The sequence below is a fragment of the Pinus tabuliformis genome, chromosome Q, assembly GCF_031772625.1.
Source record: "Pinus tabuliformis cultivar Carrire ecotype Pingquan chromosome Q, CPIR1, whole genome shotgun sequence".
Classification (NCBI taxonomy): domain Eukaryota; kingdom Viridiplantae; phylum Streptophyta; class Pinopsida; order Pinales; family Pinaceae; genus Pinus; species Pinus tabuliformis.
Window position 1 is genome coordinate 1,006,002,983 of NC_142296.1, and position 14,193 is coordinate 1,006,017,175.

The window sequence follows — 14,193 nt, forward strand, 5'->3', positions numbered from 1 at the left end:
GGTCACGAAGAGGAAGAAGGAGGCCACTTAGAAGGCTGAGGCAGAGTAGACGGGAAAGGAGGCAGGAAAACAAACAAGAGGCACAGAGCAGGGTTATGAAAAAGGTGTGCGGTCACCTTCACCTGCAACTAAAGAAGAGGACACATAGTAGCATGACGCGGACCCTCAAGAGACGTTCGGCCATATTAAGCACCTAAGACAGCCGGAAAAGGGAGGTTCCAGAAAGAAGTCCAAGGCAACCAAGACCTCGCTGGACCTCATCACACTAATGGAGGGAGAATTATACGACATCAGTGACACAGTCATAGATGGCACTACGGAGGCCCTACAACAATTTGAAAAGCAGCAGTAGATCTTGTTAGGGGCCATCGAGATTGGATTGCAAGAGCTGCAGGCCCGCACATCGCAAGTTGATATAGCGTCTACCAGCTTGGCTATCGACACGATAGAGGCTGCCGATATGCTGTGCATGAAGGCTTCCAGTGTGCTAGTGCTGCTGGATGGAGCAATAACAATAGAAAATGAGGCTGAAAGGCACACAGTCAGCGCCTTGAAGGGAGTAGGATTGAACCTGCCAGTGCTCCCGTGCAAAGCACTCCCTCTTTGAAGGATGGAGTAATTGCAGAGCTAAGGGCCCACGAGCACTGTGCCCTCCAAGTGATCAGAAAGCAGAGAATAAACAACGAGGAGATGATCTTACAGAGGAATGTTGCCATTGATGTCAAGGTCGAGGTGACAAGCTAGAGACAAAAGATCATACAGGTCGTGGATGAGGCCTACAGAATGGCCCCATAATTAGCCATCTCGTGGGAGGATCCAGTCGAGGTCTGCATACGTAAATTGGCCACAGGGGTCTGCGACACTCAGACGGAGATGGCGTCAGTTCAGTTGGAGCTGAACTTGTAGATTACAAAGCTCCTGTTGAGGGCTCAACCTTCGACACCACTGGAGGTAAAGGAACAACAGGTGGTTGTTTTCATAGAAGCAGTCGTGGTGGTGGAGAGTGCAGTATTAGACTACACACAATTGTTTGACAATCATTTGAGGTCTTAGCTAGCTTATAGGAGGACCCAAACATCTAGAGGCTTGAGACAGAAGCATGCGAACTCCAAGAATGCTATGACGATGTTAAAGGCACAACACGAACCGTCGCACTAACACAAACGTTAGCTAAGCTACAGGAAGCCAAGTAGATCAAGGAACAAGTGGACGCAACGCTGCACAAGGAAGAAGTGTTGAGGACGCGACTCAAGGCATGGTTGGAGGAAGCCTATGTGGTTACATGAAACATTGAAGGCAAGCTTGCGATGCTACAAGCAATGCAACAACAACTTCACGCCAATAGCGCAGGGGCAGTAACTCAGAAGATAGTCGAATATGTGAAGCAGGCAGCAACCCAATGCACAGCCGAAGTTGCGATCATTAGGGTCGAGCTGGACGAGCTTCGCGCAAAGATCTCCACGCTTGCTGAGTGACTTGAGGGCAAGTCACAATGTTTGTGTTGGGGGCTTGTTGGGAGTGGGATCCCCCAAGGGAATTTTTTAGGATAAAAGCCCATGTTTTAGTCAATTTTTTGTAATATTATTGTAAATACTCTGCATTTTGTGGTCGTGGAGCATGAAGGTATTATGTGTCACAAAAGGTAGTCCGCACTTATTTTTTTAAAGTAAAGTTGTCTATAGGAGGTCTACCTATGGTCCGTGGTCGTGGAGCATGAAGGTATTATGTGTCACAAAGGGTAGTCCGCCCCTATTTTTGTAAAGTAAAGTTGTCTATAAGAGGTCTACCCATGGTCCGCAGACCATGGGATTGTATAAAAAGAGCTAAGCTCTAAGTAGTTAGAGGCATCAATCGATCAATTGGATGAGGAAGAGAGTCATAGCTTAGATCAAGAAGTCTAAGTCTTGGGTTGTAGTGTAGGTAGAGGCTCTGCAGCTGAGTGCACAGAGGCCTAGGGTAGAAGTCTGCGGCTAAGTGCACGGACCCCTGTAGCTGTGTGCATAGGGTGAACAAGGTTTGTAACACTTGGAAGATATTAATAATAGGAGTTATTCTGCAATTTCTGTGTATTTGTTCTATTGATGGGTTTGGATATCTTATGTATGAATTTCCTTTATTATGCTTATAAGGTGCATGAATGAATTCAATTAGACTGAATAATTGAACATAATCACAAATACCTACTCACGTAATGATAACTTTAAGTATTTAATAGGATAATCAAACCACTTAGGATAATTGGGGAATCTGCACAGCACACTGCTAGAGTAGCGTGAAAGTACATGAGCTATAGGTTAGAGCTGCGTGAAGGTTGATCGTGTCCTTTCATGAAGGTATTGAAAGCCAAAATAGAGGGTTTGTCTTACAAGCCCTAGAGTGAGATCACCTATGTGAAGGAAGGGATAGAAGAGATCAAATGACATGACAACCATCTCAAGGGTGTTGATTCTGAAACAGCCAATAGCGTAGGGATTTCTTTGGCTAAATAATGTTGAACCTAGGTTAGGCCCCCTCAAGCCAACACTTGGTCTTGTGCTGGCTGAGCAATTCTTCAATCATGTTGGAGGTAAACTGGCTGGCTTGATCAGTGAAAAATTCTCTAGGGTACCCAAATTTGTAAAACACATTCTCCCTTAAGAAATAAGCCACCTTCTCCTCTGTTTCTAACCTACTTTCCTTGGTTTCAGCCCACTTAGTATGATAGTCAATGCACACAATGATGTACTGTTTTTGTTTGGAAGGAGGTGTTATAGACATATTTGGGCACTGCAACTCCAATCTTATATGTTGATAAACCAAGGGCTCTTTAATCCCTAAAAGTGTTGTTTCATAACCTAAAGGATCATGGTCAGCTGATTACATCATTCCCCAGAAGTTCCACTTGAAAAACCACTCAGAACTGGCCAAAACTTGACCATATTGACTGCTCCACTGTCAAGGTGCGATGCATACTGACTCCTAGACTAGCCAGGTGCGATGCATACTGGAGAGGCCTTCTATGGGGTGTGATGAGTGAGAATGGACAAATGTCAGAGACCATTTGCTAAGTGGATGCTCATGGAATCTTCTAGAAACTTCTCCTATGGCACTTGCCTCTCTAAATTCACCCAGGGATGAGTAAGAGATCCAAGAAATCTCCAAGTGGAACCAAGAACAGCAAGTGGAATGACACTAATAAAAAACCCATAGATGACTCACACCCTTACAGACATCTATAAATGGATCCCCCATCTGAGAAATCTGGAGGCTGGAATTTTGTAATTTGTAAGGAAGTGTTGATAGTTTGTCTTTGAGAAGGAGCAATGTATTATTGGGTGATTTTGCTTTTCATGAGGTGAAGAGGGCTTTGATGCTGGGAGGATGATGTTGGGTCAGACAGCTGGGTTGTAATTCTCCATTCTATTTTGATAAAGTTCTTTGAGTTTTCCTCCATACGATCGTGTACTTGTGAATCTTGTTATTCATGAATGCCATTGTATGTTCAATGTATTTTTGATTCTACATTGTTTATGATATAATAGATCGAGATGCTTTGATGGTATTTTGTTACTTTGTTTCTACAGGTGTTCTCTAAGCGGGACGAGTAGGAGAGGAGTTGCAAGCTCTATCAAGGGGGAGAGAAATCAAGCAAGGAGTCAAACGGAAGATCCAAGTTAGTCCCTTTGCTTCTCCCTTATCTATCATATAATGAGGAAATCGCAAATTGCTTTGATTGTTTTTTTCTAGGATAGCTGCCAATCCTAGTGGGACTAGCAGATCGAAAAGACATTAGTTTTCCTAGAAACAAAATGGTGAATCCACTGGGGAGTGAATAGATGTTCGTTTTCTGTTGTTGTTTGTTTTATAAACTATAGATGGAGCTTGAAGTTAGCCAAATAACCTTTGAACTTCTCTTTCCCTGCAATTGCATAGTAGATGAATGCTGCTTCAGTCAATCTCCAGTTTGGTTTATGAATTGAACATCTAACTTACAAGAATTCTATATGCTCTTTTGGTAGCTCAGTAACCTCTCAAGATCATTCCTATGTACTTTTCTCTTTACTATCCATCATAGCTCAGCTTAACTCACTGAAAGCAGCTGCAAATTTGAGCCAAAACCCACCTCAGTTGCGCTCCCTGGCCCATCGCACTGTTTGTCACTGGAAGCCAGTATACATCGCACTTCTCGAGTGTAGCAGGTGAGATGCATCCTTGTTTCTGTGAAACACGGGTGCGATGACTGAGTAATCCTATTTCTCTCCTTGAAATTTGGGGGTTTTGTCCTTGTTTTTAGCTCTATTCAATTGTTTTGCTACTCATGAACAGTATCTCATTGCTGAAGCCTCCTTACTTTACATAGTTCAGCCTCCATTGATTAGGATTAGTAAATGTTTTTATGTATTTTTCCATCCTTTACAATCCTTTTTCGAAAAGTTGCTTAAATTGGTCTGTCGTTTTGGTACAAAAAGTGTCGTAACTATCGTTTTGTGTCAAAAAGAGATGTGTCGTAGAGTCTTCCTTCCCTGGATAGTCAATTGAACTTTTTGTCATGTATTTGATTTGATTTGTTGATATTTTAAGTGTCGAAAAAATTTTCTATTCGGAATTGAAAAGTGTTGTTTAGTCTTGCTTTCTATTTTGAAAAATAAATTGTCGAAAATGTCGCTTTGAAAGAAATATTTCAGATCTTTGCTACATTTAGTTTTCTTTTATGGCATTTTTCACATTAAAGAGAATTTGAATTTTCATTTAGACTGTGTGTGAAAAATTATTTAGGAAAAGTGCATTTAGTGTGTGCTCTTTGCTCTTTGTTTGAAAGAATCGTAATCTTCTTTCCTTAGTAGCTAGGATTTTCATTGCTAAAAATAAACAACAATTTTTTATCATTTTAGATTGCATATTTAGGAATTTTACATCTACATCACGTGGTGAACCATTGAAAGGAAAACTTTTAAACAAGATCAACTCTAAAATAAATTTCAATGAACTTAACAATGCTTTGGAACCTAACGCAACACATCTAGAGGTCTAGGCTAGAGATGTGTTCCAGCGTCGTAAAATCTAGTAACTATCATTTTCATCAAAGGTTGGGTGATTCCTCCTCTTTGATACGACAAGTGCTAGCACGAACTTGTACTCCCCGTACCATCGAGTATATATTGGGAGACCACAATATGCTTATATCCTTTATCCATAAGAAGCCATGTTTGTTGCCCTATCGATTGCAATGCACTGAACACAACATTCGGGAAGATTGACTGTCGTACATAAGTCCTTGGTAATTTCTCTTTAATTTATCACCAAGGTGTATTTTGTAGTTTTGTGATTGGTTTGGTAATCCCTCTGTCTAGATTTCCAAAGTAGTCACTTTCGTTCCTTTTCGACTCCTTAAAAGAAAAGGTCCATCTGGGCACTTGTCACTTTAGGCTCATTAAAAATCAAAGGTGACTAGAGTCATCTTTAGCTTTTTCTCGACTCTTAAAAATTGAAAAAGCAAATTTGTGTCAAAGTGTCATTAAAATTTATTTAATTCGGAACAACATCATTTTTCCCTTTAATTTTTAGTTGATCAAGTAATCCGCAATCGTGGAAGAAAGTCAATCAAAACCCCATCGTTCGTGACGAATAGCGAGTCAACCATCTTTGACTCTGGAAACGAAACCATTCCGGGAAAAACGGTATCGTTTAACTGAGTCCAACTCACCTGATTTATTTGAAACTTGTGTTTCAACATCGTCAGAGACTACAGTGACTCCAATCATTTTTGGTACATCTGCCTTTACAGAAGAAGCTCCGTAGTTATAAGAGGACATTAGAACTGATCCTAGTGTAATAGTAGACACTTCTATACCTGAAACAGCTCCAGCTAGAGCTGATCCAGAGACTAAAGTACACTTACCTGAACATCTGGAAGCTGATTTCCAGAATTCATAAGGTGCCACCCCTCCAGTATCTGTCACTGCAAAAGCTATACCTTCTTCAGCTCCAGAAATATTTTACGGACCTGATGGTCTACCTCTTCCACCTAGAATGATTGCTATAGAGGAGATAGTAGAGGATCTTCCATCCAGTACCCCATTACATTTTGGGAAAAGGATCCACTTATATCCTTCTACTCCTGAAGTTAGTTCTTTTAATCAGACCTCATCGCAAGTTCTTGTCGAATCGCTAGGAAATCTTCTGGATAGACTAAATATGTCTGAGAAACCATCAACATCTAGGATTGTCTCATCTGATACATCTACGGCAGAGCTTCCTGCTGCCATTCCTACAATGTTTGTTGGTATACCATTTATCCCAACTAGTTATCAATCACTAGCTGGAGTCCACTCAGGGGTTGCTTTGACGACATGGTCTGTTCCTATTTGTTCATCCGGAGTCTCATTTGGCATTTCTTATGTTGAAACTCAGCAAATCGATCCTGTATGCAGTAAAAATTTGGGAAAACTAGTCTTCAAGGACCAATATATCCTTTGAGCACTGGATTTCCGCCATATGGAGGGCAGTATGCTTTTTCATTGTTCCCTCCTGGAGAACAACCATATGAGAGTTTACAACAAAATTCAGGTCAAACTAGAATTACATCTAGTGGTCGGATACCAATACTGCCTAAACAACCAAGGGTTGTATAGTCAATGCAACCAGTCCAACCTGTGTCAAATATTCCCACTACACCTGCTATTGTGACTGTATCGCAAGTACAAGCACTGCCTGTTATATGTCAATCTCAAGTCTCTCAGGTTGCAATACAACAGCCTCTTGTCTCTACGGTTCAATCACAACCTCAGGTTAGTGCTTCCTTACCTGGAACGACTCAGACTCAAACAGGTACTATCACTCCACATCTTGGTCAATCATCCAGTATTGGACAACAACAAATGGTCCAACAACCATGGCTAGTACAATATCAACAACCGCAATTCCAGCAAACTTACCAAGGACCTGAGAAACAAGGCTTTGTAAGTAATGGACAACCACATTTTCAAAACGGTTATCAACAACCATACTATAATGGTTATGTGCAACAACCTTATCGAAGTTACCAGCATCAGATACATTATGCTGGGATGCAAAGACCTACTGCTCTGGCGATCCCATCTTATCCTGGGTATGCTTTGCCAAACCTGAATCAACAGTTTCCTTTTGTAGCAACACTAGAATTACCAGATTTGAACCGACTGACGAATGATCCAATTGCATACGCCCCTTGGTGGCCAGCGATTCCTCATAAAATTCCCTCTGATATCCCTAAATTCAATGGAAATCCAGGTGAAGATCCATTGAATCACGTAATGACCTTTCATTTGTGGTGCTCATCTAACACCCTAAATGATGATTCGATTAGGCTTCGCCTTTTTCAAAGAACGCTCATTGGTCCGGCAGTGAAATGGTATATTGAATTTCTTAGAGCTTCGTTTGATAACTTCAACACCCTTGCCACTACTTTTCTAACCCACTTTCAGTTACCAATAAGGTATGAAACGGGGACAGAACTCCTTACCAACTTTAAACAGACAACACCCACTCACATATTTGATCATATTCATGAGTGGCAACATCGCCATCGAATGATAAAGACACATGTTCCTGATCAAATTCTAGCTAAGTGGTTTATTAAGTCATTATTTCCTTCTATTACTGAGGATGTGGCTAAGGGAGGAGTTGTCACTGAAGAGCAAGTCATTTCTCATGCACAATATTTAGACTTAATCTATACTTAGTCTCGCATGCTCTATGACAAAATTCCTGACGCTCCTAGACCAGAATTTTCCATTCCTCCCCCTCCTAAATCAAACAAGGACTCTCATGCCAGTGATGGCATGATCGGTACCTCAAGTACGCAAACCACAAAGGCTCCATCTGGTAAATCTCTTGCAGTTTCTAGTCAAAAAGCAAATGACAAACCTCTTGCCTTAGAGATTAATGCCGTGTCATCTGACAAGGGCAAGAATCCAAAGCAACAAGGGGGCAAGAAGAAAGGGAAAAATAATGAGAAGAAACAGGAGAATTCAACTCCTAAAAAATCTTCTGAAAACCCTATTGGGCATCCTCCTAGCATCAAAGCCCTCTTCACCTCATGAAAAGTAAAATCACCCAACAATACAATGCTATTTCTCAAAGACAAACTATCAGCACTTCCTTACAAATTACAAAATTTCACCCTTGGTAAATAACCTTTGTGATTACCCTGCTATTAGTGCTTTGAGCCTTCGTTGTGTTCCTGCCATCACCTTCATTCTTTTGGCTGATCATACGCTTCCACTTGATTATTTACCATTTTGAGGAACAGCTGCAATGAGTGGTCTTGTTAGCCACCCTCTTCACATCACCATGTTTTGAGAAGTTCCAAGCTTACCCAGAACCAGTTGCTACCCTAAACACCACTCGATCCTAAAAAAAGAGTCTCCTTTAGACTCTTTTCAGACTCATGAAATATGAAAATATTGTCGAGCTATTGGCCTTTCCAACTCGCTAAAGTGATTGGAAGTTCGAGCACTTGTCTTTTCAGCTCGCTAAAGTTATCGAAAACTCATCCCTTTTTGTATTATTTTATCCTTTTTCAGACTTAAGGGATTATTCTACGAAAAATAACTGATGGAGTTTCCTTTTCGTCCCTTTTCAAACTCTCTAAATATGAAAAGTACCGAGTTATCCTTGTCGTTAAACTCACTAAAACAATAGCGACAAAATTGTCCACCCAGACAAGAATGACTTTCATTATCGCTAGGCTCGCTAAAACATAGCGGCAGGTTTGCTTGAAGGGAAAATTATAGAACAAGCATATGTTATCCTCCTCAAGCTTGACAAAAATAAAGAGGTACTGGTCAGCAATGACTGGGGAAAAAGGGAAGAAAACTTGAAGAATTTTATTGGTAGCAGGTTGCTCTTGAACATGACACTTTCAATCCATCACCATGATTGAGTCGGGTTGGGTTATTCCGTTCACCGGTCATATCACCATTGGTCCTCCACACCATCCATTTTTGGGTTTAGCGCTACCAATCCATCTCAGTGTCACCGATATGTTCAAGAGAATTCATTCAGAGAATTCACCATCCAGTTAATGTCTCATCCACTCCATTCTTCATGACTGCCATTCCTGAACCTTGTATCGTTAGATCGTTTTTCACCTCCAGAAAATCATTTTCTTTGTTTCGTGTCGTAGATGTGGGATTCATTAAGGCCCTCCTATGACGGGTCACTTCTTATTGACATCAACTCATTATCCAACAAGTTGACTTAGAAATAACCCTTTCAGTACTTTGAAGCTTGCATGCCTCAATGGAAAGTTTCTCACTTCCAGCTTGACAAAAATAAAGAGGTACTGGTCAGCAATGACTGGGGAAAAAGGGAAGAAAACTTGAAGAATTTTATTGGTAGCAGGTCACTTTTGAACATGACACTTTCAATCCATCACCATGATTGAGTCGGGTTGGGTTATTCTGTTCACCGGTCATATCACCATTGGTCCTCCACACCATCCCTTTTTGGTTTTAGCGCTACCAATCCATCTCAGTGTCACCGATATGTTCAAGAGAATTCATTCAGAGAATTCACCATCCAGTTAATGTCTCATCCACTCCAATACCTTCACCCTCCATTCTTCATGACCGCCATTCCTGAACCTTGTATCGTTAGATTGTTTTTCACCTCCAGAAAATCATTTTCTTTGTTTCGTGTCGTAGATGTGGGATTCATTAAGGCCCTCCTACAACGGGTCACTTCTTGTTGACATCAGCTCATTATCCAAGAAGTTGACTTAGAAATAACCCTTTCAGTACTTTGAAGCTTGCATGCCTCAATGGAAAGTTTCTCACTTCCAGCGACAGGTTTACATCAATGGCCTTCGACCGAAATATTTTGCGTTGTGTTCGACATCGGATCATATATTCACACCGCGTGAATTGTACTGTAGTACATTGAGGGTCATTATCATTATCAGTGATTCCTCTCGCACCTGTTAACAACTTACATTATTGGCTGGTAATCAGGCGATGTCCTTCCATGTTCGACTTCAGGACATCTTTCACATGGATCGACTTGTACATTGGGCGAAGATTGAATGAGTTTGAAGACCCCGAATCTAGTTTCATCCATCCAGGCTATGATATATTCAGGAATATAAAGACATTAAATGTACACAGAAGCTGCGAAGATGATCATCCAAGCTAGGGATGATGACTGTACATATAAAGAATCACTAGCCTGCAACTGCAGACGATTATCTGTCCTATGTATATGAAAATGAATTTATAAAGATGAGCATGGGAATTCCTGCCTTAGCTAGATCATGAAAATATTATGATGATGACGTATTGTATTGTATCTTATACAGGTCGCCGTTTAGTTTGAATACTTTGAATCCTCATGATAAATCATTTCACCCGACATCAAAAGATTTACAACTTCATGCTTTAGGGGGAAACTGTAATAGACATATTTGGGCACTGCAACCCCAATATTATATGTCGATAAACCAAGGGCTCTTTAACCACTAAAAGTGTTGTTTCATACCCTAAAGGATCATGGTCAACTAATTACATCATTCCCCAGATGCTCCACCTCAAAAACCACTAAGAACTTGCCAAAACTAGACCATCCTGACTACTCCACTGTCAAGGTGCGATGCATACTGACTCCTACACTAACGAGGTGTGATTCATAATGAAGAGGCCTTCTGTGGGCTGTGATGAGTGAGAATGGACAAATGTTAGAGATATTTTGCTAAGTGGATGCTCATGGAATATTCTAGAAACTTCTCCTATGACACTTGCCTCTCTGAATTCGCCCAGGGATGAGTAAGAGATCCAAGAAATCTCTAAGTGGAACCAAGAACAACCAGTGGAATGACACTAATCAAAATCCCAAAGATGACTCACACCCTTGCAAACATCCATAAATGGATCCCTCATCTGAGAGATCTGGAGGCTGGAATTTTGTAATTTGTAAGGAAGTGCTGATAGTTTTTCTTTGAGAAGGAGCATTGTAGTGTTGGGTGATTTTGCTTTTCATGAGGTGAAGAGGGCTTTGATGTTGGGAGGATGATGTTGGGTCAGACAGCTGGGTTGTAATTCTCCCTTCTATTTTAATAAAGTTCTTTGAGTTTTCCTCCATACGATCGTGTACTTGCGAATCTTGTTATTCGTGAATGCCATTTTATGTTCAATGTATTTCTGATTCTACATTGTTTATGATATAATAGATCAAGATGCTTTGATGGTATTTTGTTACTTTGTTTCTACAGGTGTTCTCTGAGTGGGACGAGTAGGAGAGGATTTGCAGGCTCTATCAAGGGGGAGAGAAATCAAGCAAGGATTCAAATGGAAGATCCAGGTTGGTCCCTTTGCTTCTCCCTTATCTATCATACATACAGGAAATCTCAAATTGCTTTGATTGTTTGTTTCTACGATATCTGCCAATCCTAGTGGGACTAGCAGATCGAAAAGACACTAGTTTTCCCAGAAACAAGAGGGTCAATAGGTCCAATGAAGTCCATGCTCCACTTTTTAAATGGCTTGAAAGTTACTTGAGGCTGTAGAGGCATTTCATCCCTTGGAGTAGACTTTCCCATCCTTTGGCAATGATCACACTGACTAGTATATCTTTTCACATCCTAATGAAGAGTGGGCCAATAATAGCCTGCTTGTAACACTTTGAATGTTGTCCTCTTTGCTGCAAGGTGACCTCCATAAGGCCCATCATGACAAGTTAGAAGGATGTCAAAGACTTCCTCCTCCCTGACACGCCTTCTCAAGATTTGATCTGGGCCAAGTTTGGAGAGATTTTCCCCGATCCAAGTGAAGCGAGCACTCTTCCTTATAATCTTTCTTTTCTGTTTGGAGGAGAAGTTCGGTGGGAACTATGTAGATACCAAATAGTTTGCTATGTCAACAAACCATGGAGAGAGAACTAAAATGGCGAACAAGTGCTCATCCAGTAACTGGTCATCAACCATTCCCTCTTCACCTACAGGAAGAGTTAATCTTGACAAAAAGTCTACAACAACATTTTCCTTACCAAGATTATCAACAATAGTTAGATAAAACTGTTGTAATAAAAGAAACCATATTATAATATGAGCATTCACATCGAGTTTATTCATTAAATATTTTATTGCAGCATGGTCAGTATGGACAAATGTTTGATAGCCTATAATATAATGCCTAAATTTGTTCCATGGATGCACAATAGCTAGGAGCTCCTTTTTGGTCACTGTGTAGTTCAGTTCGGCCTTTGACAGATTCTTACTAATAAAGTGAATGGCATAAGGAAATTTTTCATATATCTGACCTAGGGCTACTCCTATGGATTTGTGTGAGGCATCAACATGACTGTGAAAAGGAAGGGCCCAATTTGGGCCTTAGAGAATTGTGACAGTGGTTAACTTGTTCTTCAGGATGTCCAAGGCCTCTTGACAGCTTTTTGACCATATAAACTCAAATCCCTTAGCCAACAACCCAAATAAAGGAGAGGCCAACTTGTTGAATCCGTTTATGAACCTTTGGTAGTATGCAACTAATCCTAGGAAACTTCTGACATCTCTCTGCCTCTGAGGAGGTGGGACCCTTTGGATAATAGCTATTTTGTTGGGGCCCACCTGCAGTCCTTTTTGAGATATTGAATGACCGAGCATGGTCCCTTTAGTCATCAAGAATTAAAATTTCTTAGGACTGAGAGAGAGGTTCATATCAAATGCATTTGTGGACTACCTTACCTAAGTTGGACAAAGCCTCCTCAAAATTACCCCCATAAGGTGTGAAATCATCCATATAGATTTCTACCGCATCATGGACCAACTCAGCAAAGATACTCATGTCTAGTCTCTAAAAGGTGGTAGGAGCATTGCATAGGCCAAAAGAAATGACCCTATCAGAAAAGTGCCCCAAGGACAAGTGAAGGTGGTTTTATCCTGGTCTTCTGGGCTAATATGGATTTGGTTGCACCCACTGAATCCATCTAGGAAAGAAAAAAAATTCGCCTACCAGAACATCTAGCACTTGGTCGATGAAAGGCAGAGGGAAATGGTACTCCTTTGTGGCTTTGTTCAGTTCCATGTAATTGACACAAATCCTCCACTTACCATTTTTCTTTGGAACTAACACCAGAGGGGAGACCCACTCAATATCGAAGATAGGATAAATGACTCGTGCATCTAGTAATTATTGCAGTTCTTCTTTGACTGTATCCTTAAGAGCTAAATTCATCCTCCTTTGGGGTTTTTGGACTGGCTTGAAACCTTCCTTGATATAAATATGGTGAGTACACACTGAGGGGTGTACTCCCTTCATTTCTTGGTAACTCTAATCGAAGGCATCCAGATGTTCCTTTAGCATGTTTCACAACTTCCCCTCTTGGAGAATAGAAAGAGATGGATTGATTTTCAAAGTTTTCTCACAGCCAAATTATATGGATTTTTCATGGAGAGGGTTGAAATCAGCCAAGTATAGATCAATTGGATGGTTGTTCTAGGTTTCCTTTACTACTTCTTCTAGGGACAATGTACTGGGAGTTGGACTTTGGAGCAGGTGTTCGATCAAATTGTCTTCATCCTATTGTCCTCCTCCCATGGTTGTCTCTAAGGTATACAGTTGCGCAATATAAACTTCATCTTCTTCCTCCTCTTCGAGCCATAAAGGTAAATCATGTTCTAGAGATGGCTAAGCAGGAGGGTATAGGACTAACTGCTTGGACATATGCCCATTCTTGATGGTCATATTCCCAGCTCTGTAGCTGATGTAAGCATCGACAATGGCCAACCAGGGCCTCCCAAGGATGAGAGGGTAACCATTAAGCTTAGCCTTAGGCTAGAGAACTAGGAAATCTAGAGGGCACTCCCAAGAGTCAATGGAGACCGTCAAATCCTCCACAATCCCCTCAGGGGTCACTCTGGAGCGGTCTGCAAGTTGTAGGACCATTGTGGTCTTTCTTAATGAACCTTGGAGGTTGAGATTGAACATGGTGTCCTTGATCATCATATTAATGGCAACCCCAAGATCGATCAAATTATGTGGGACAATGGTGCCATTTGTCATCACCAAAGTAGGACCCTGATAGGCTGCTGATCAGACTATCTCAGTGTAAATACTTAAAACCAATCTTTTAGCTAAGGCTTAGCCTCCTTAGCCTAAGAGGGCTCTCTCAAACGGTTAATGATATTGATTAAAGATATGGATAGATGGCTAACTCTATGGTTTGTGATTTTATATGTTTATA